At 37.0% G+C, this 21,560-nt stretch overlaps 1 protein-coding gene across 2 annotated transcripts in view; it reads right to left on the reverse strand.

Annotated features, from left to right (window-relative positions):
* WDR70 (WD repeat domain 70) overlaps positions 1 to 21,560 on the reverse strand; it is a 361,196-nt gene that overhangs the window by 104,024 nt on the left and 235,612 nt on the right. The gene's annotated exons all lie outside the window — the stretch shown is intronic.

The raw sequence follows: 21,560 nt of genomic DNA on the forward strand, positions 1-21,560 counted from the left end.
CTACAAAGTAATTTCATTTACAAGAGCTAAACATAAAAACTAAATACCTAGGAATTAACCAAAAGAAGTGAAAGATTTCTCTAATGAAAACTATAAAACACTGATGAAAGATAATAAATGGAAAGATACTCTATGTTCATGGATTGGAAGAATCAATATTGTTAAAATGCCCATACTATTCAAAGCAATATACAGATTCAATGCAATCCTCCAAATACCAATGACATTCTTCAAAAAATAGAAAAAAAAAATACTAAAATTTATATGGAACCACAAAAAACTTAGAATAGCCAAAGCTATCCTAAGCAAAAAGAAGAAAACTGGAGAAATCACATTATCTGACTTCAAATTACATTACAGAGCTATAGTAACCAAAGTAGCAAGGTACTGGCATAAAAACAGCCACACAGACCAATAAAATGGAATAGTGAATCTCCAAATAAATCCATGCACCTACAGTGAACTCATTTCTGACAAAGGTACCAAGAGTATACACTTGGGAAAGGTAGTCTCTTCAATAAATGGTGCTGGAAAAACCAGATATCCATATGCAGAAGAATGAAACTAGACCCCATCTCTTCGCATATACAACCACCAAATAAAAATCAATTAAAGACTTAAGTCTAAGATCTCAAATTACAAAACTACTACAAGAAAACATTAGGGAAACTCTCCAGGACATTGGTCTGAGCAAAGTTTCTTGAGCAATACCCTACAAGCATCGGCAACCAAAGCAAAAATAGACAAATGAGATCACATGAAGGTAAAAAGCTTCTGCAAAGCAAAGCAAACAATCAACAAAGTGAAGAGACAACCCACATAATGGGAGAAAATATTTGCAAACTACCCATCTGACAAGGTATTAATAACCAGAATAGGTAAGAGGCGCAAACAATTGTATTGGAAAAAAACTAATAGTCTGACATAAAAATGGGCAAAATACTTGAATAGGCATTTCTCAAAAGAAGACATACAAATGAGAAACAAATATATGAAAAGGTGTTCAACATCACTGATCATCAGAGAAATGCAAAACTATAATGAGGTATTATCTCACTCCAGTTAAAATGGCTTTTATCCAAAAGACAGGAAATAAATGCTAGTGAGGATGTAAAGAAAAAAGAATACTCATATACTGTTGGTGGGAATGTTAATCAGTACAACCACTACGTAGAACAGTTTGGAGCTTTCACCAAACTGATGTAACACAAAGAAAGGACACATGTTTTGTTTTTAACACATGTATCATTTTAACACTTTTTGTTTGTAACACAAAGAAAGGATACATGTTTGAGGTGATGGATATCCCATTTACCTTGTTGTGATTATTATGCATTATATGTCTGTATCAAAGTATCTCATGTAGTCCATAAATATGTACCTACTATGTACCCATGAAAATTAAAAACATTTTTGAAATACATAATGCCAAATATAAATATTCTTATTTTCTAAACTTAAAGAACGTAATTACTATCTTCAGTCAATAAGAAGATGAAGAGATGGAAGAAAAAAGGAAAGAACAAACTTACTACGCATTTGGAAAGAAAAAATAGAGTTAATATAGAAAGGAGCAGAAGAGCAGACAGGATACTATGTGTGAGGGTGAGGGATGGTATCAGAGGGCTAAGAGAGTTAAAAGGTGAAATGAATCATCACCAGTTAGTTGATCTCAAAAGAAACACTTGTTAAACTTGCATAAATGTAGGAAGTTTATACTATTAAAGGATACCCACTCTAAGCAAACAGGTACCAAAGGATACCCACTCTAAGTAAACAGGTACCACACTTACAGCAATCATCCTTTCAATTCCTAAAGGTGTATGTAAATCAAATCCTGTATTATTTTTTAAAGTTACTACATTTAAAACTTTTAAAGTAACATTTAATTACAACCCCAAACCCATCAATTCTCTTTGGCCACAGAACAGACCTTTCTAAAATAGTTGGTATACAAAATATGCTACTACAGAAAAATAATCAGTATGCAAAAGTGTTTCAGTCACCAGTACCTATAGCAGAGAAATGAGCCTAATGTTTATACTTACAGGAACTAGATAGTATTAGGCCAGGAGAGGCTGGAGGAGAAAATCTAAGTATGTGAGGCCAGGCGCGGTGGCTCACGCTTGCAATCCCAGCACTTCTGGAGGCCGAGGCAAATGGATCACCAGAGGTCAGGTGTTCAAGACCAGCCTGGTCAACATGGAGAAACCCCATCTCTACTGAAAATACACAAATTAGCAGAGCATGGTGGCACATGTCTGTAATCCCAGCTACTCAGGAGGCTGAGGCAGGATAATCACTTGAATCCATGAGGCAGAGGCTGCAGTGAGCCGAGATCACACTGTTGCACTCCAGCCTGGGTGACAGAGGGAGAGTCTGTCTCAAAAAAAAAAAAAAAAAAAGTATGTGGCCAGACGTGGTGGCTCATGCCTCTAATCCCAGCACTTGGGGAGGCTGGGGTGGGCAGATCACCTGAGGTCAGGAGTTCGAGACAAGCCTCACCAACATGGCAGAACCCTGTCTCTACTAAAAATTAGCCAGGCATGGTAGCACAGGCCTGTAATCCCAGCTACTCAGGAGACTGAGGCATGAGAATCGCTTGAACTCGGAAGGGGTGGGTTGCAGTTGCAGTGAGCCAAGATCACGCCACTGCACTCCAGCCTGGGTGACAGAGTGAAATGGTGTCTGGGGGTGGGGGGGAAAGCATGCTGTGAATAAGGGAAATAAAAGAGAAAAGGCTAAAGGTCATTGGTATCTAGTGATCATAGAACTCAGGGAAAACAGCTCCAAAGACCCACAGCAGTTTTCTTGTAATGAAGAGCACTGGGAAGCAAGTGAATTGATGATTATGCTAACTCAGTGAGGCAGGCTATAGCCTACAGACATTCTCTTTTTCTACCATCATCTGGTTAACCTACAGAGAATTTAACGATGCTACCCAAACCTTAATTTTGTTCAAGTGAAGATAAACTTCTGTATTTTTTTTAACTGTCTCATATTGCTAGCTTAGATCACTGATAGAAAGAAATGGTCCAACTCTTCAAGGAGACAGAACAGAAAAGTGCCAAACTTGTTTCTTTAATTTTCTCCTTTAAATGACTGGTGATTTTTCATTTCATACAGAATTTCCAAATTTGGAAGGACAATTTAAAATTTACTGAAGTTAAGAATAAATGCTGCTTTAAGATCAAAAGGTAAGCTAATAAAGAGAGCAAGTATCTGTTCAGAGTTTAAACCCAAAGTATGACCCACTTTTAAGACTTTATAGCCTAGAGGAGAAAGTCTTTAGATCTAAATGTCAGCATGTTCTTTTAAAATTATTATTGTGATTATTTTTAACTCCATCATTCTCTCAATGAAAAAAACCACACACAATATAGCCTATTTATTAAAAACTAGTGAATACCACATCAGAAAGAGTAACACATATCTATAGAAGAATTATCATGGAAATAAAAAAATGTATCGGCACTGACAGCAGCCATCAGGAATGTTCGCTCCCATAGTCTAAATAGCATTAAAAATTGAAAAACAGGTTTTTCAATGTTAGATACGTGGAATAGGTATTTGAGGAATTTTTAAAGAATTTTTTGCTCCTAATAAAGACACACCAGTGAAATGCTCATTTTTCAAGGCTATACTATTACAATCATGGTAACTCTCTGTAAGCAGTGTATTAAAAAAAAAAAAAAAACTTCAAAATATAGACTTCAGAGACATACAAGAATCACTTGCAAATGTCCATAGGGGCTTAAAGAAAACTATGATACAGTGGTTGAAAGCAATGTCTTTGAAATCAGACACACCTGGGTTTCTTGGCTGTAATATTTCTACTTGTAAAATAGGCAAGTTACTTAACCTCTTTAAGCCTTAGTTTTCTCATCTGCAAAGTGAGAATAAAAACAACACCACTTTCAGTGAGCTGTGGTCAAAATTAAATGAAATAATAAATTTAAAGTGCTCAAACCACTTCTGGTACCTGGCAAATGATCAACAAATAACAGCTATTGTTTTATTTTAATATGATACAGGCAATTTAAAAGTAAATGACTATTGAGAAACAGTTGCCAAACTATTAATTCTCAGAATATGCTAACCAGAAGTCAAAGATATATTTTCAATCAACAGAACAAACCACTTAGTCATTATGATCACCATCAAAGAGTGTCATAGAAACCAAGCCAAAAGAGTCACTGCCCTCAAGGAGCTTATAATCCTAAACAGATGACACTGGCACCAACTAACATGTAAAAGGCCAGAGCCACTGACAGAATTGTACAACAAACTTAGAGCAGAAAGAGCTTAAGAGTCAAAAAAAAAAAAGAAGAAGAAGAAGAAGAGGAGATTAAGATTTAGAAACTTCATGCATAAATAAGGTTCACAGATCAGAGTTCCTGGATCCACAAGTGAGACAGGAAAAGTATTTAGAGAGTAATTTGTAAACTTCTTCCTGTCTTACCAGCATCTTCAGTGAGAATTCTCTTTCCTTTTATAGACTGCTAACTGACTACAATAAAACTTTGAGGTAAGTTTTGATGAGTCTTCAGAGATGGATAATGATCTCCATATCCACCAGGAAAGAATCAAAAACTGCTTCACTGCACTAAGTCTTAATCACATGATCAGAATGTGTAAAACTGTCAGGAAATTTTTCAGGTTTTTCCATCATATTGTAACAATTCTTTAAGGAAAAATACTCAAATAGGCAACCAGGGAAAGAACTTTAAAGCTCTGACACAATGATGCTACTGTTCATTATTTAAATAAATACTCTGGGTTTGTTTTTATGTTCTCCATTTCTTCTAACTGTTCTGATTTATCCATCCCTTGGGCAGCCAGTGAATAGCCTACTTTTGCTCCTCAGGCTTAAAAAATCTATTTAATCAAGTTAGATACATTTTTGTTTCCTTTTAAGTACCATGTATATTAAATTATTCTAGAAATACCTAAAGATAATTGAAGCTAATATTTTAGTCTTGCTTTTGAAAACAATAAACCTTTCTCCTTCTGAAGTCTGGGGCGTCAGTTATTACTTTTCCTTGTAAGCAAATCAGCCAAAAACTCAGACAGTGTATAGATCCCAATAACTGTCAATAACAGAGTTAATTCAGTAATATACCAATTAACAAAATCTGATCTCTGATCTCAGATCGATGTGAACTTTCTTCTATAAAATACATACTAGAGAGGTTCACCAAAAAGAATGGTAATCCTAACATGAAGGGAGTTTGAGAACTTGGCATATTAACATCAACCAGAAAATAAACATACATAAACTTCTAAGCTGATATGAGAATCAAAATAACTGCAATACTGAGATACAGAACTTACTACTCTTTATGTGGTGTCCTCCAGTACTGCTTGCCAAACACTGCTCTTTATGTGTAGGTAGGCACATGTGTATGTATTTGGTCCTCCTGACAAGTCCGAAGGTAGGTACTGCTATTACTCCCATTTTATAACTGTAAAAACTCAATCAGCTAATAAGCAGCAGAGCCTGAATTTTAATCTAGGCATACTTCCAAAGTCCACACTATTAACCACGGCACTATAATGACTTAACTAAATTCATTAGCTCAATATAATACATATAAAAGCAAGTTAAAACTTGAAGTGCTGAAAAACATACGTATCTCAGTAACAACTGTTACAACATAAATTCGTTTTAATGGAATAATATCTAAACTTTTTGTATAGGGATACAGATCAGATGGCATTCTCAACTGCAGTATAAAGTGAAATTATGCAAAGAATGGGAAGTAGATCCCAAAATTGCTGGAGAGGCTATATAATCAGGCTAAGAAAATATATGAGAATACAGAAGGCTTGGCACAGCCTGGATCCCGGCCAGATTTCAGACTCAGAATCAGGCTGGAGGACACCACTGACACTCCAGAATGCTGGATGTAACACCATCAGTGGCAGTGTAACCCCTGAAAACTGGATGTTGCCACTACTCCTGCTGCCTCACAGGAATATATTCTCTCCTTTCACTGCTCCTGAATCAAAGCCCAGAGTATGTGACATTGATTGGCCAAATTTAGGTTGCATACCTGCATTCTCACAATACAAATAGGCCAGGAAACTGAGCATTTGCCATTCTTGGCTTTTGGAGTGAGAACTGTGCCCCACTTCCAAGAACTATGTACTCTACAATCCATTTAGTGGCATCAGGAGATGTGATTGTCTTCCAGATGGTGACTCTCAAAAGCTGAGTCATTTATATACATATATATGCTCCCTGTGCATGTTCTTAAGCTTTTAGTAATCCTCAGGAATATTAAAGACCAAAAGTTTACCCCTTCATTTATTAAACAGACCTTCTTAATGTCCTAAAATTGTGTCTTTCAAAATTTTCAAAATCTATTAATTTTGGCATTTTCAGGTTAGCATGTGGGTATGTGAGACAGGAGGGCTTACGTGAACTGACTTAACCCTGTTATGCTGACATCAACAAGGGTATTTCAAAAACATGTTTAAGATTAAATACTATTTAAAAATCTTATTTTATTTTGAGACAGAGTCTCGCTCTGTAGCCCAGGTGATCCTGGCTCACTGCAACCTTCACCTCTCAAGTTCAAGCTATTCTCCTGCCTCAGCCTCCCAGTAGCTGGGATTACAGGTGCCTGCCACCGTGCCTGGCTAATTTTTGTATTTTTAGTAGAGAAAGGGTTTCACCATGTTGGCCAGGTTGGTCTCGAACTCCTGAACTCAAGTGATCCCTCGCTTCAGCCTCCCAAAGTGCCAGAATTAGAGACATGAGCCACCGTGCCCGGCCTAAAATTCTTTATTTTAGAACAATTTTAGACATACCAAAAAGTTGTTAAAAAATATTACAGAGAGGTCCCATATCACAGCTTCCCCTAATGTTAACATCCACCATGATCATTATATAATTATTTAAAAAAAAAAAAAAAAACAGAAGAGTAACACTGATAGAATTCTATTAGCTAATCTACAGACCTTGTTCCAATTTCACCAGTTTTCCTACTAATGTGCTTTTTTTCTAGTCCACAACAAATACAGGATCTCACATTACATTTAGTTATCACATTTCCAATCTAGAATAGCTCATGATTTTGATATGTGAAAACTAGTGGCCAGTTATTTTACAGACTATCTCTCAAGTTGGGTTTGTCCGGTGTTTTTTCTTAGGTTAAGGCTACACATTTTTGTAAGAATCTAACAGAAGTGTTGTTGTGCCTTCATATGTATCATATCAAGATTTATATGATGTCAATATGTCTTATTATTACAGATGATATTATCTTTAATGTCTTTGTTAAGGTGGTATCTGGCAGGTTTCTTCAGTGTAAAGTTACTAATTCTCCCTTTGTAGCTGATAAATATCTTGTGAGGAAATACCCTGAAACTATGTAAATATTCTGCTTCTCATCATAGCTTTGCTCAACTAATTTCAGCATCTATTAATGATTCCTGATCACAGTAAGTATTACTACTGTATCTGCCTCATGGTGATTTTCTATTATTCGTTCTACATTTATCAACTGGAATTATACTGTAAGGAAGAGTTGTTTCTTATCTACATATTAAATTATTTCTATTAGTATGGATTTACGATATTTAACTTATTCTATGGGTTACAGTTCACAGACTTGCCCCAGATTCAGTCATAGGGAGCTCCTTCCAGTTAGCTCCTGTGTCCTTCTGACATGTCCCCATCGTTTTGTTAAACAAATTATCCCAACTTGACTAATATCATTGTATTAGTCCATTCTTGTGCGGCTAATAAAAACACACCAGAGACTGGGTAATTTATAAAGGAAAGAGGTTTAATTGACTTACAGTTCCAGGGGGCTAGGGAGGCCCCAGGAAATTTGCAATCAAGGCAGACGGAAGCAGCAGCAAACACACCCTTTCTACATGGCAGCAGCAAGAAGTGCAGTGTGAAGAGGGGGAAAAGCCCCTTATAAACCCACCAGATCTCGTGAAAACTCACTATCACAAGAACAGCATGAGGATAACCACCCCCATGGTTAAATTATCTCCCACCAGGTCCCTCCCATGACACAAGGGGATCATGTGAACTAGAATTCAAGATGAGATTTGGGTGGGGACACAGCCAAACCATATCAATCACTGAGAAAATATATTCCAGAGTGAGCTCAATCAGGGTAACTTAATTCCTTTGTCAATTATCTTTACTATACAAATAAATCATTTGCAATTTTTTTCCTTTTCAGTTTAATTTTACTGAAATTTTTCTCACGGAGATTCAATTGTCCATTTAACTTCTATACCAAATATTTATCTGTTTTTAAAAATTCATTGGGAATTTTCTTTTGTGACCACAGTTCTACCAAATCCAATTGTGCAGAGTGAAATACTGCAGATGTAAATTTTAAGAAAAATTTTTGCAGCTGGAGGTAGAATTTTAGAGGTCCTTTAGCCCAATCTACTCATTTAACAGAGCAGAAAACTGAGGCAAGGAGAGGTCAAGCACTTTACCTTAAACAGCTAGTTTTGAAGCAGCAGTGGCACAAAAGTTAGTACAGTGCTCTTCTACACTACCGTGCAGGGTCCTCTCCTAACCCTTATCAAAATTAGTCCACACACATACTGAGAAATGCATCTCTACTGAGGATAACTGTACCATTTCACTAAGGATATGCATCCAGAAGGAAGTTTGATCTAAAGTTGAGTAAGGCAGGAAGAAAGCTAGTTAAACATGGGCCAGAGGTCCTAAGCAAAGTAGTAATATAGGTAAAAGAGGCACAGGGTCAAGGCATGAAAAGACAAGGGAACTGTGGAGGAAAAAATTAGACCTCAGTGAGGTTCTGCAAACAGAAATCCAGCCTCAAGTCAAAAAAATTTGGGCATTTTTTTAACTAGGATCTAGGGAAAGAGGCATGGACACAAGTCCCCAAAATTAGTAAATTAATTCGTTTACTTATTCAACCGAGTTGGATATGGACCTAAGAATTTTGTGGCTCAGCACATCCTAAACAATTCATTACAGCCTTCCCTGTCCCCCAGCTTCCATGGGCAAATCTCCCTACCTTGACAGGTAGAATGGCTCTCCAGTTACTTATTCTCATTAACAACTCGTCCTACATTCCTTACATACAAACATTTACCAAGTTGTGTATGTGTCCTATATCCTAATATCACTTTAGTACATTCTCTGTTCTGCATTCTCACTCCACGTACTTGGTTGAGGTTCTCATCATCTCTCACTTAAGACTGGACTCACCCGGTATCTCTGAACTGACCTCCTGCCTACTGCCTTATTTCCTCGAATCTGTCTTCCTTATAGAACAAAGTCATTTCTAAAAAATGTAAGTCTAATCACAGACTTCCCTCTCCATATCACACCACTCCAATGCCACCAAAAGAGGTAAGGTTAGAGATGTGTGGGGTAAGGTTAGAGAAGAATTTGAAAAAGTATAGTCAATCTATCCACTGTTTTTGTAACATACAAAGTACAGAAAGCAAAGCTTAATAAAGTCTTCTTAGATAATTAGGAAACACAAAATATGTACTCGTTTGTTTGTTTTTTTGAGATGGAGTCTCGCACTGTCACCCAGGCCTGAGTGCAGTGGTGCGATCCCAGATCACTTGTAAGCTCCGCCTCCTGAGTTCACACCATTCTCCAGGCTCAGCCTCCCAAGTAGCTGGGACTACAGGCGCCTGCCACCATGCCTGGCTAATTTTGCATATTTTTAGTAGAGATGGGGTTTCACCGTGTTAGCCAGGATGGTCTCTATCTCCTGACCTCGTGATCCTCCCACCTCGGCCTCCCAAAGTGCTGGGATTACAGGCGTGAGCCACCGTGCCCGGCCATATGTACTAGTTTTTAAAATATTGAAAAATACTCTTCTGTAGAATAGCATAGAATCACTTGGTCCAAGTCTATCTTTATAAATGGGGAACTCCACACAAACTGGTGGTCACTATCAAACTTGAACATACATACAGCCCTATTTGTTTCAGGTTTATATAAGACGAGTACTGTGTAGCACGTAGATTTAGGAATATAGTAGGGAATGCTTTTTCTTTGGCTTACTATATCTTGTTTAATAAAAGTATTCTTAATTTATCAATATAAAAATAATACCTATCATGGATTTTGCTGTTAACTTCAAACTACTAGTCAGTGAAATGTCTAAAATATATTTTCCTCTTTGAGACACATATTTAATGTGTGGGAAGACATTCAAGCTCCATTCAAGTATCTCTAGTATTTCCATATGTTTTAACTCACAGCATTTAGAAAGCTTGCTCTACTAATAAATGGTTTATAGGCAAACCTCCTAGGTTTAAAAATAAAAATAGTAAAATGTCATCTGGCTACTAGATCTAGTGAATGACAAAAAATTCCATTTAAGTTATGGCCATTTAAACTTAGCAAAATGTTTTAATTTTACCCCATTTCTATAATCTTGATTTACTATCTCAGTAATAAAATATATAATGCATATAGTATAGAATAAATTATTTCCTTCAATGTATATGGGCTTGACATGTTATTTTCCTTAAGGGAAACGCATATAAAATTTAGAAGTACTTCTAATCTAGTCAATTTAAGAGATAGTATTTGGAAATACAGTGAAGGGGGAAAACTTCTGGTAGTCACTCCTTGCCTAATTACAGCCATGGGTCACTAAACAATGAGAATAAGTTCTGAGAAATGTGTTCATTAGATGATTTCCTCATTATGTGAACATCACAGAGTGTACTTATACAAACACAGATGGTAAGGCATATATGGAATAGCCTATTGCTCCTAGGCTACAAATCTGTACAGAATATTACTATACTGACTACTACAGGCAACTGTAACACCATGGTCAATATTTGTGTATCTAAACACATGTACACACAGAAAAGGTACAGTAAAAACATGGTATAAAAAGTAAAAAATGGTATCCCTGCATAGGGCACTTACCATAAATGGTACTTGCTGGACTAGAAGTTGCTGTGGGTGAGTGAGTGACTGAGTAGTTAGTGAATGTGAAGGTCTAGGACATTACTGTACACTATTGTACACTTTATAAACACAGGAAGCTCAGGCTATATTAAAATTATTAAAAGTGTTTTTCTTTCTTCAATAATAAATTAACTGTAGCTTACTGTAACTTTTTGAGTATATAAACTTTTAAATTTTTAAAACTTTTGGCTCTTGTAATAACACATAAAACACACATTGTATAGCTATACAAAATATTTTCTTTCTTTATATCCCTATTCTGTAAACGTTTTTCTATTAAAAATTTTTAACTTTTAAAACTCTTTTGTTAAAAACTAAGAGACAAACGCACAAGTTAGCCTAGACCTACACAGCGTCAGGATCATCAATATGAGTGTCTTCTACCATAATATATTGTCCCACTGAAAGGTATTCAGAGGTAATAACAGACATGGAATTGTCATCTCCTATGATAACAATGCCTTCTTCTGGAATATTTCCTGAAGAACCTGAGGATGTTTTACAGTCAACTACTTTTTTAAATAAGTAGAAGTAGACTCTAAAATACACTAAAAGTATAGTAAATACATAAACCAGTAAGTCATTTATTATCAAGTATTTTGTACCATGCATAACTGTATCTGCTCTAGTGGCAGCATAATAGGTTTGTTTATACCAGCATCACCACAAACACATGAGTAACACATTGTGCTGTAATGTTAAGATGGCTACATCACCAAGTGATATAAATTTTTCAGTTACATCATAATCTTACAGGAGCATCACTGCATACACAGTCTGTCATTAACTGAAATGTTATGATGTGGTACACGACTGTACTTGAGTCTAAACTGACCTCTCTTCTTCAACTTGTATTCCATTTTGATCCTTATTAACTGTAATGGGGGACCAGGACATTATCTTTGCAGTATGTCCCCTCTGCCTCTACTGGCTCTCCTCCCCACTCACCCGGCTCTGCTGGTACTCTGTGGGTGCACAGATAAGAAGTAGGATTTTTCTATATGAGCCAGATCCTCCAACAGACAATTTCGCCTGTGATAATATATATTCCCTGGAACATATATTTGGAACAACCTGTAGAGGAGAATGAGCCCTCTAGAGTCACTCCCTTGCTGACGGCCCTTCACTTAGGCTGGATGAATGGGATCCCACACACTGAGAAGCCCTAGAAATGTTGGTTAAAAGTACAGACCCTGGAGCCACACTGCCTAGAGTCAAATCCCAGATCTACCTGCCTCTTACTGTACGTCCTTAGGTAAATTACTAAATCTTAGTTAACTCATCCTTAAAATAGGGATAAAAATACTAATCTCAAATAACTATAAAATGAGCAAGTACATTGAAAGCATTAATAACAATTCCTGGTACACAGTGGGTAGACAATGTTAGCAGTTATTAAAATAATTATTATTACTACTATCACTACTGTTGTTATCACCACTATTGTTACTAACAATGAGGTAAATAGCAGTGAGAAGGAGGTGAATTATCTGGTCAGGCTTTATATGTCAAATTACAATAAAGCTAACTGCCTTCATTGGGCAAACTCTGTTGATTTCATTCTATAACATATTAACAAGACTATGAAGGCTGGCAAGATGGCTAACTAGAGACGACTGGCATTTGTCCCCCCAGACCAAAAAGGACCAAGGCCACAAAGAAACAACTAAGATTTGATTTGAGTGTTGAAGGGAGAGTGCTGCAGTGCAGCAAGGGAGTGAAGATGCATCTGTAATGACAGGAGGGCAGCATGGAAGCACATAGCCTCTATAACCCCATCTCCCCAACCTGGATCAGATCTGCCTGGCGTCGGAGGGAACTTTCCATTATGGGAAAAAGGTAAGCAGAAAATCACCACCAACCCCCACTGCCACCACAAATGCCTACAGTCCTTACAACAGAAGAATCCTATGGTCCTTGCAAGCTCTCAGCTCCATTTGGAGAAATGCCGGGAATTCACGCAGTTTCACTGCTCCAGATTAGGAGCACAAGGTGCACCCTCTCCCCTGTGAGACAAGCTACTGCAGCACAGTGCCATCTTGTGACCTGAGGCACCTCCGGAACACTCCTTGCGCACGGAGCCAGTAGCCACTGCACTTCTCCAGCACTGGGGTTTCATATTCATTATGCCAAGTCCATACATTATATATGAATGCCACAACCCCAGCTGTACAAAGTATGGGCCCAGGATTGGCTGTGACTATGGTCCTACACAGCAGGTAACCAACTCCTGGGGCCACACTCCCAATTGGACTAAAAGCCTACCAGTCCTGCCTACGACAAATCCATCCACTGCATGACCTCTGCCATATGGGAGAGGCCTACAAGTCTGCAAGCAAGCTGACATAGCCCTGGGCCAGCGGAGTGGCTAAGTGCCCACACTCAGGGATCCGGAAACAGCCCCACAATTCCCTCTTCCCTCCCCAGACATGACCTGCCCAACTCCCCCACATCCTCAACAAGCGCCTGAGAAACAATGCTGTAGGCCACCCCTGGTGGAAATATTGCAGACTGATGAAACAGCCATGAGCCTAAATACATGGCTGAGAAACAGTCCTATGAGCCGTCCCCAGCAGACATGCCTTAGTCTAGCCAAGCAACCACAAGCATGCCTGTGTTCCTGGCTAGAGTAACATCCCTGTGGCCACAACCCCAGTGAGCCAGACTCCAAGCTGCCTGACCCACTGTGTGCATGAACAAATGCCCAACCTAAGAGACAGTCCAGTGAGCCCAACCCTGGCAAAGCTGCACTACTGTCACCACAAACTCTCTCAGCCTAGGCCACTGAGAAACTCTCAAATGCCCCCAGTATGGATTACAGTTGAAGAAATTTTATGAAGACTACTGTGTCCACCTAGAACCAAAGCCAATGCACTCCATCAAATCAACAACCCAAGATCTATTCATATAAGTAAGTCTTTCCTTATGACACCTAGTGAATAAAATCGGAAGAGGTGACTGGCCCACCAGATTGATAGAAATTAACACAGAGACACAAGAACAATGAAAAAGCAAGGAAACATGTCACTTCCAAAGGAAAACATAATTCTCCAGTAACAGACCACAATCATAAGGAAAATATGAAATGCCAGAAGAAGAATTCAAAATAATAATCTTAAGGAAACTGAGTGAGATACAAGAGAATACAGATAAACAATTCAACAAAATCAGGAAAACAACTTATGATATAAGTAATAAATTTAACAGAGGTAGATTATCACAAAAAAGAACTAAAAAGAAATCCTAGAGCTGAGAATTAAATGAAGGAAATAGAAAATATAATTGAGAGCTTCAACAACAGACTATACCAAATGGAGAAAAAAATGTGTGAACTCCAAGATAGATCTTTGAAATAATACAAGCAGTGGCAAAAATGAATTGAAAAGGAAAGTCTAAAGGATTTATGAGACACCATTAAGCAAGCAAATATTCACACTGTGGGCATTCCAGAAGGAAAACAGAAGGGTAAAGGTGAGGAAACCATATTTAATGAAATAATAGCAGAAAATTTCCCAAGTCTTTGGAGAGAGATGGGCATTTAGGTCCAGGGAGATCAAAGAAACCCAAACAGATTCAATCCAAACAGGTCCTCTCTGGCCCAACCTAGTCAAATTGTTGTAAGTAAAAGACAAATAATTCCAAAAGCATTCAAGAGAAAAGACTCAAGTCATAAATAAGGGAATCTCCATTAGGCTAACGCAGATATCTCAGCAGAAAGCTTACAGGCCAGGAGAGAATGGGATGATATATTCAAAGTACTGAAAGCAAAGGTGGGGAAACCCTGCTAGCTAAAAGTATTATACTCCACAAAGCTATCCTCCGGAAATGAAGGAGAAATAAAATCTTCTAATAGAGAAGCAAAAACTAAAGGAATTTATCACCACTAGTTCAGTCTTATAAGACATGCTCAAGGGAGTCTTACATCTGGAAGTGAAAAGATAATAACTACCATCATGAAAACATGTATAACTATAAAACTCACTGGTAGAGCTGATACAAAAGGAAGAAGAGAAAATAATCAATCCGTATCACTACAGAAAACCACCTAACCATAAAAATAATAAGTAACGGAATAAGGAACAAAAGATATGCAAAATAACCAGAAAATCAATAAAAAGAAAGGAGTAAGTCCTCAACTATCAATAATCTTGAATGTAAGTAGATTAAATTCCCTCATTTAAAACATATACACTATCTGAATGAATGAAAAATCAAGACTCAAACATATTCTCCCTACAAGAATCTCACCTCAGCTGTAAAGACACACTTAGACTGAAAGATATTTCATGCAAATGAAAATCAAGTGAGCAGGAGTAGCTACGCTTATGTCAGGAGACAAAAAAAGTACATTATATAATAACAAAAGGATCAATTCAGCAAGAGAATATAATAACTGTAAATACATTTGCATCCAACACAGGAGCACCCAGATATATAAAGCAAACACTATTAGATCTAAAGGGAGAAATGGACTTCAATACATAGTGGGGAACACTTCAATACATAGTGGGAAACTTCAACACCCCACTCTTAGCACTGGACAGGTCATGTAGGCAGAAAAATCAACAAAGGAACACAAATTTAAACTGCACCACAGGCCAGAAATGGAGGCTTATGCCTCTAAACCCAACACTTTGAGAGGCCAAGGCAGAGGATCAGTTGAGGCCAGGAATTTGAGACAACCCTGGGCAACATAGTGAAACCCCGTCTCCACAAAAAATAAAAAATAAGCTGGCTGTGGTGTCATGTGCCTGTAGTCCTAACTACTAAGGAGGCTGAGGAAGGAGGATTGCTTGAGCCCAGGAATTTGAGGCTGCAGTGAACTATGATCACGCCACTGCACTCCAGCCAAGGTGACAGAGTGAGACCTTGTTTATACACAAACTGTACCATAGACCTAAAAGACATTTACAGAATATTTCACCTAACAATTTCATTATTTTCAGCCACACATGGAACTCTCTCCAGGATTGACCATATGTTAGGACACAAAACAAGTCTCAATAAATTTTTAAAAATCGAGATATGAGGTATCTTATCTTGCCACAACGAAATAAAACTAGACATAACAAGAGGAACATTCAAAACTATACAAATACATGGAAACTAAACAAAATGCCTCTAAACAACCAATAGGTTAAACTTGAAATTAAGAATGAAATTTTAAAATTTCTTGAAACAAATGGAAATAGAAACATAATGTACCAAAGCTTATGGCACACAGGAAAAGCAGTATTAAGAGGCAAGTTTATAGTAATAAATGCCTATGCCAAAAAAATAGAAAGATTTCAAATAAAAAAAAACTAACAATTCACCTCAAAGAACTAGAAAATGAAGAGACAAAAAAAAAACCCAAAAAACCAAACCCCAAATTAGTAAAATAAATAAACAGTATGAGAGCATAAATAAACAAAATTGAGACTGAGGCCTGGCGTGGTAACTCATACCTGAGCACTTTGGGAGGCCAAGGCAGGAGGATCATTTCAGCTCCCAAGTTTGAGACCAGCCTGGGTAACATGGTGAAACTTCATCTCTACAAAAATCAAAAATTAGCCAGGCGTGGTGGCACATGCCTGTAGTCCCAGCTGCTCAAGTGGCAGAGGCAGGATGATCACCCTGAGCCCAGGAAGCTGAGACTACAATAAGCCAAGATCTAGCCACTGCACTCCAGCCTGGACAACAGAGTGAGACCCTGTCTCCAAAAAAAAAAAAGACTAAAATAATACAAAAGATCAAACAAAAAGTTAGTTCTTTGAAAAGATAAACAAAATCAACAAACCATTAGTGAAACTTGGAAAAAAAGAAAAAAAGAGGAGACTCAAATTTGAAAAAATCATAAACAGAAGAGGATATGTCACAATGGACACAATAGAAATACAAAGGATCATTAGAGAGTACTATGAACAACAATATGCCAATAAATTTGAAATTTTAGAGGAAATGAATAAATTCCTGGACACATACAACCTATAAAGACTGAACCTGGAAGAAAAAGAAAATCTGAATAGACCAATTACAAGTCATGAGAGAGAATCAGTAGTAAAGTCTTCCAATAACAAAAAAGTCCAAGACCAGATGGCTTTACTGATGAATTCTACCAAACCTTTAAAGAAGAATTAATACCAATTTTTTCCAAACTATCCCAGAAAATAAAAGAGGAGGGAATTCTTCCTAATTCATTCTATAAGGCCAGCATAACCCCGATACCAAAACTAGATAAGGATACAACAACAACAAGTAGAAAACTACAGCCAGTATCCCTGATGAACACTGTTGCAAAAATCCTCACCAAAATACTAACAAGCCGAGTTCTAACAACACATCAGTAAGAGGATACATCATAATCAAGTGGGGTTTATCTCAGGAATGCAAGGATGTCTCAACAAATGCAAATCAATAAACATCACACATATCCACAGAAAGAAGGACAAAAACCATAAGATGTAGAAATAGCTTTTGATAAAATTCAACATCCCTTCATGATAAAAACTCTTAATAAATTAAGTATAGAAGGAATGTACCTAAACATAATAATGGCCAAATATGACAAACCTACAACTGACATCTTACTGAACAAGAAAAAGCTTTCAGCTAAGAACTGGAACAAGACAAAGATGCCCAATCTCAGTACTCTTATTCAATATACTAATGGAAGTCCTAACCAGAGCAATTAGCAGCAGATATATAAAAGGCATCCAAATTGGAAAGGGAGAAGTCAAAATGTCCCTGTATGCAGATGACATGATCTTAATATATGGAAAAACCTAAAGACTTTACTACCAAAAAAAAAAACAAAACAAAAAAAACCCCTTAGAACTGATAACAGAATTCAGTAAATTTGTAGGGTACAAAATTAAATCAGTAGCATTTTTATACATGAATAATGAACTACTCATCCAACAGGGGATTAACATCCAGAATATACAAAGAACTCAACAGAAAAACCAACAAATAAAAACAAACCCAATTAAAATACGGGCAGGCTGGGCACAGTGGCTCACGCCTGTAATTCCAGCACTTCGGGAGGCTGAGGCAGGCAGATCACCTGAGGTCAGGAGTTCAAGACCAGCCTGGCCAACAAGGTGAAACCACATCTCTACTAAAAATACAAAAAAACTAGCCAGGCATGGTGGCAGGCACCTGTAATCCCAACTACTCAGGAGGCTGAGGCAGGAGAATTGCTTGAACCCAGGAGGCGAAGGTCGTAGTGAGGTGAGATCACATCGCTGCACTCCAGCCTAAGTGACAGAGCGAGACTCCGTTTCAAGAAAACAATAAAAATAAAAACAACAACAAAAAATGTGGGCAAATGATCTGAACAGATAGAAAATGACATACATATGGTCGACATGTATATGAAAAAATATCACCACCACTAATCATCAGGGAAGTGCAAATCAAAACTATAAAAAGATAACATCTCATTCCAGTTAGAATAACTATTACCAAAAAGAAAAAAGTAATAATAAATGCTGATAAAGATGTGGAGAAAAGGGAACTCATACACTACTGGTGGGAATGCAAATTTGTATAACCATTATGGAGAACAGTTCCTCAAAAACTACAAATGGAACTACCAGATGATACAGCAAGGCTCCTACTAAGTATACATTTTCTGGGGCTCAGAAAACAATATCCCAAAATGAAAGTATCAGAAGCAGCCTTGAAGCAAACATTTTTCTCTTTCTCCCACCCTCCTGCCTCTCTGTCCCATTCTCCACAGAGGCTAGCCACAGAAACTAGAATCCCTGGCCCCCAAGGTGGATCATAGAAACCAGAACCCCTATTCCTCAAAGCTAGTCATAAATCCTATAAATAGTACTCTAATCTTACCTCTGGTTTTCATTGGAAAAATGACCACAAAGGAATTATCTGACCTATGTTGTTTGTCTGTAAGTTGTAACAGTCCTGTTCTAGAGAGGGTCTTGTCCCATACCCGGAAGGAAGGAATGCATACTCAGAGAACCCAAAAAGAATCTAGACAGACGGCCCTCCTGAGTTTCCCCAGTCTATTAGTATTAGATCACCCCTTTTTGTCCAATCATATTTCTACATGACTGTCCATACTTTGTTGAACCTTTCCCCTGTATCTTTTGATAATGTCCCCTGTATCTTTTGATCTTCATTCCAAAGTCTCCTGTGTATATACGATGAATAAATTTGTATGCCTTTTCTCTAATTAATCTGCGTTTTGAGAGTTGATTTTTCAGCAAAACATCAGGGAACCAAGGGAAAGCTCTCCCTTATCCCCTACAGTATCCAACGTAAGGAAAATCAGTATGTCAAAAAGATATCTGCACTCCCATGTTTATTGCTGCCCTAATCACAATAGCCAAGATACAGAATCAACCTAGGTGTCCAATAATAAATAGATGAAGAAAATGTGATATGGATGCACTATGGAATACTATTCGGTCATAAAAGAGAATGAAATCCTGCCATTCACAGTAACATGGATGGAAGTGGAAGGTAAGTGAAATAAGCTGCAAACAGAAAGTTAAACACCCCATGTTCTCATTCATGTGAGAGAAAAATAGTTGATCTCATAGAATTAAAAAGTAAAACAGAATACTAGAGGCTGAAAAGAGTAGAGGGAAGGGAGGGTTAGGAAGAGATTTGTTAACAGATGCACAAAATTGGAGCTAGATAGGAGAAATAAGTTCTAGTGTTCTGTCCCACAGCAGAATGACTACAGTTAACAATAAATATTATATACTTTCAAATAGCTGGAATGAGGATATTGAAAATTCCCAACACAAAGAAATAATAAATGTTTGAGATGATGGATGTTACTTACCATGATTTGATCACTATACATCATATGTATCAAATATATCAATATAATAGTGAAGTGACGGAAAGGATGAATTCATCACTATGTATGCCATGGATATGTACAATTATTACTTGTCAATTAAAAAATTAATTTTAAAACGGCCATGAATATGAATAACTGAACAAATAAATGTACACTTAACTGACCTTCAACCAAGTACCAGGGACTGTGCTGTGTACTTACACAAAGGTTATCTTATTTGAACTTTATAACTAGGTAAAGATTAAGTTTATTGTTCAGATGAGGAAACTGAAGTTTGTGATGCAAAATACTATTTTTATCATACCAGAACCACCCCTGGAGAACCTGAAGATCATAAAAAGATAAGCCATATTGTGCTAATCTGGAATATTCATAATAGCTGCTATTAACTTAATCTCTATGAAACAGCATAAAAGTTCCAAATAATTTAAACCGGATAACTTTTAGAACACAATCTACTTGTCTATTTAATATTATCAGTTTTATATTCTAAGTGTTAATTGTGCATACACTGATTTTCACAACAAAGATTTATATTATTTGGAAGTCGTATCTGTACCTTTTCTTTAAAATTCTGAAAGCATCCAGTTTACTACTTGGTAAATAACGCATTTTATATGTTTGAGGATAATAATGAAAACTGCAATCACCAATATTTAGAACACACTCTCTGAATTCCAGGAATTCAGTTATAAAGGACTCTGGGAATAATACGCAACCCCTTTAATACTACAGTGAAGGAAAGGATGAATTCAGCTGTATCAAGACAAATTTTAGATGTTAGTTAAAGGAAATGACACTAAATAGCAGTGAATCTCATAGTGAGAAAGGTATAGTTTTGAAATTTCCTTCAATTCTTTCAGTTCGACCAAGCAGAAAGTCTTGATTTAGCATTGATTGGTCTTTAATACCTCCATAACTTTTGCCTATATCCCTTTTAACATAGAAAAATCTAAGACACAGAGAATTGGTAGATAACAGTATCTAGCTAGTATCTGGCTAATGATTGTTTTATTTTCAGAATTTGCTATGCTCTTTTTAGAGTCACATTGCTTTTTTACATTTTTGATAGTGTTAGAATGTTTCTTTTTTAAATGGGGGAATGAGGAATGATTACTTAAGAGGTATGGGGTGTTTTTATGGGGTGATGAAACTTCTGAAACTAGAGAATTGGTGGTTGCAACATTGTGAATACACTAAATACCAATGATTGTTTGCTTTAAATGATTAATGTCTAAAGTTAATCTCAAATTTTTTAATTATTTGGAATAAATAAATCCATTTCTAACAATTTAAAAAACAATGTGGTGATGTATACATATGACAAAAATTATAAAAGTATGCAAATAAGTGAATTTTGGGAAATAGACTTACCTCGAGAAATTGGACTGGAATGGTATAGATGAGATGTCTAGAGGTAGACTGTAAGAAGCTGATGGGTAGAGCCTTGCAAACTAATTTTGGTAGCTTTTCAAGATACCAACAATCTGGTAAATTTTAGCCTCAGGTGATTTCTAGTGGCATACCTGATGTCTTCAAGGGCTTAGGCAAAAATCCTGAGGCAAATAAAACATCTTCTACATCCATCTGCTTTCTGTTCTAAATCTCTGCAGCCCCTCTTCCTCTCCATCACCATTCAAGTGTACACTGTGTTCATGATGACCTCTGCTCATTCAACACCCTAAATCATTTTTTCTGTTTTCAATTCTTTAGTCCAACTTCTGTTTTCAAAGTGTAGGCTTTAGCTATGTTTGAAAAGGGTTAATATTAGCCTTGCCTATCTCACAA

The sequence above is a fragment of the Chlorocebus sabaeus genome, chromosome 4, assembly GCF_047675955.1.
Source record: "Chlorocebus sabaeus isolate Y175 chromosome 4, mChlSab1.0.hap1, whole genome shotgun sequence".
NCBI classification, from domain to species: Eukaryota; Metazoa; Chordata; class Mammalia; order Primates; family Cercopithecidae; genus Chlorocebus; species Chlorocebus sabaeus.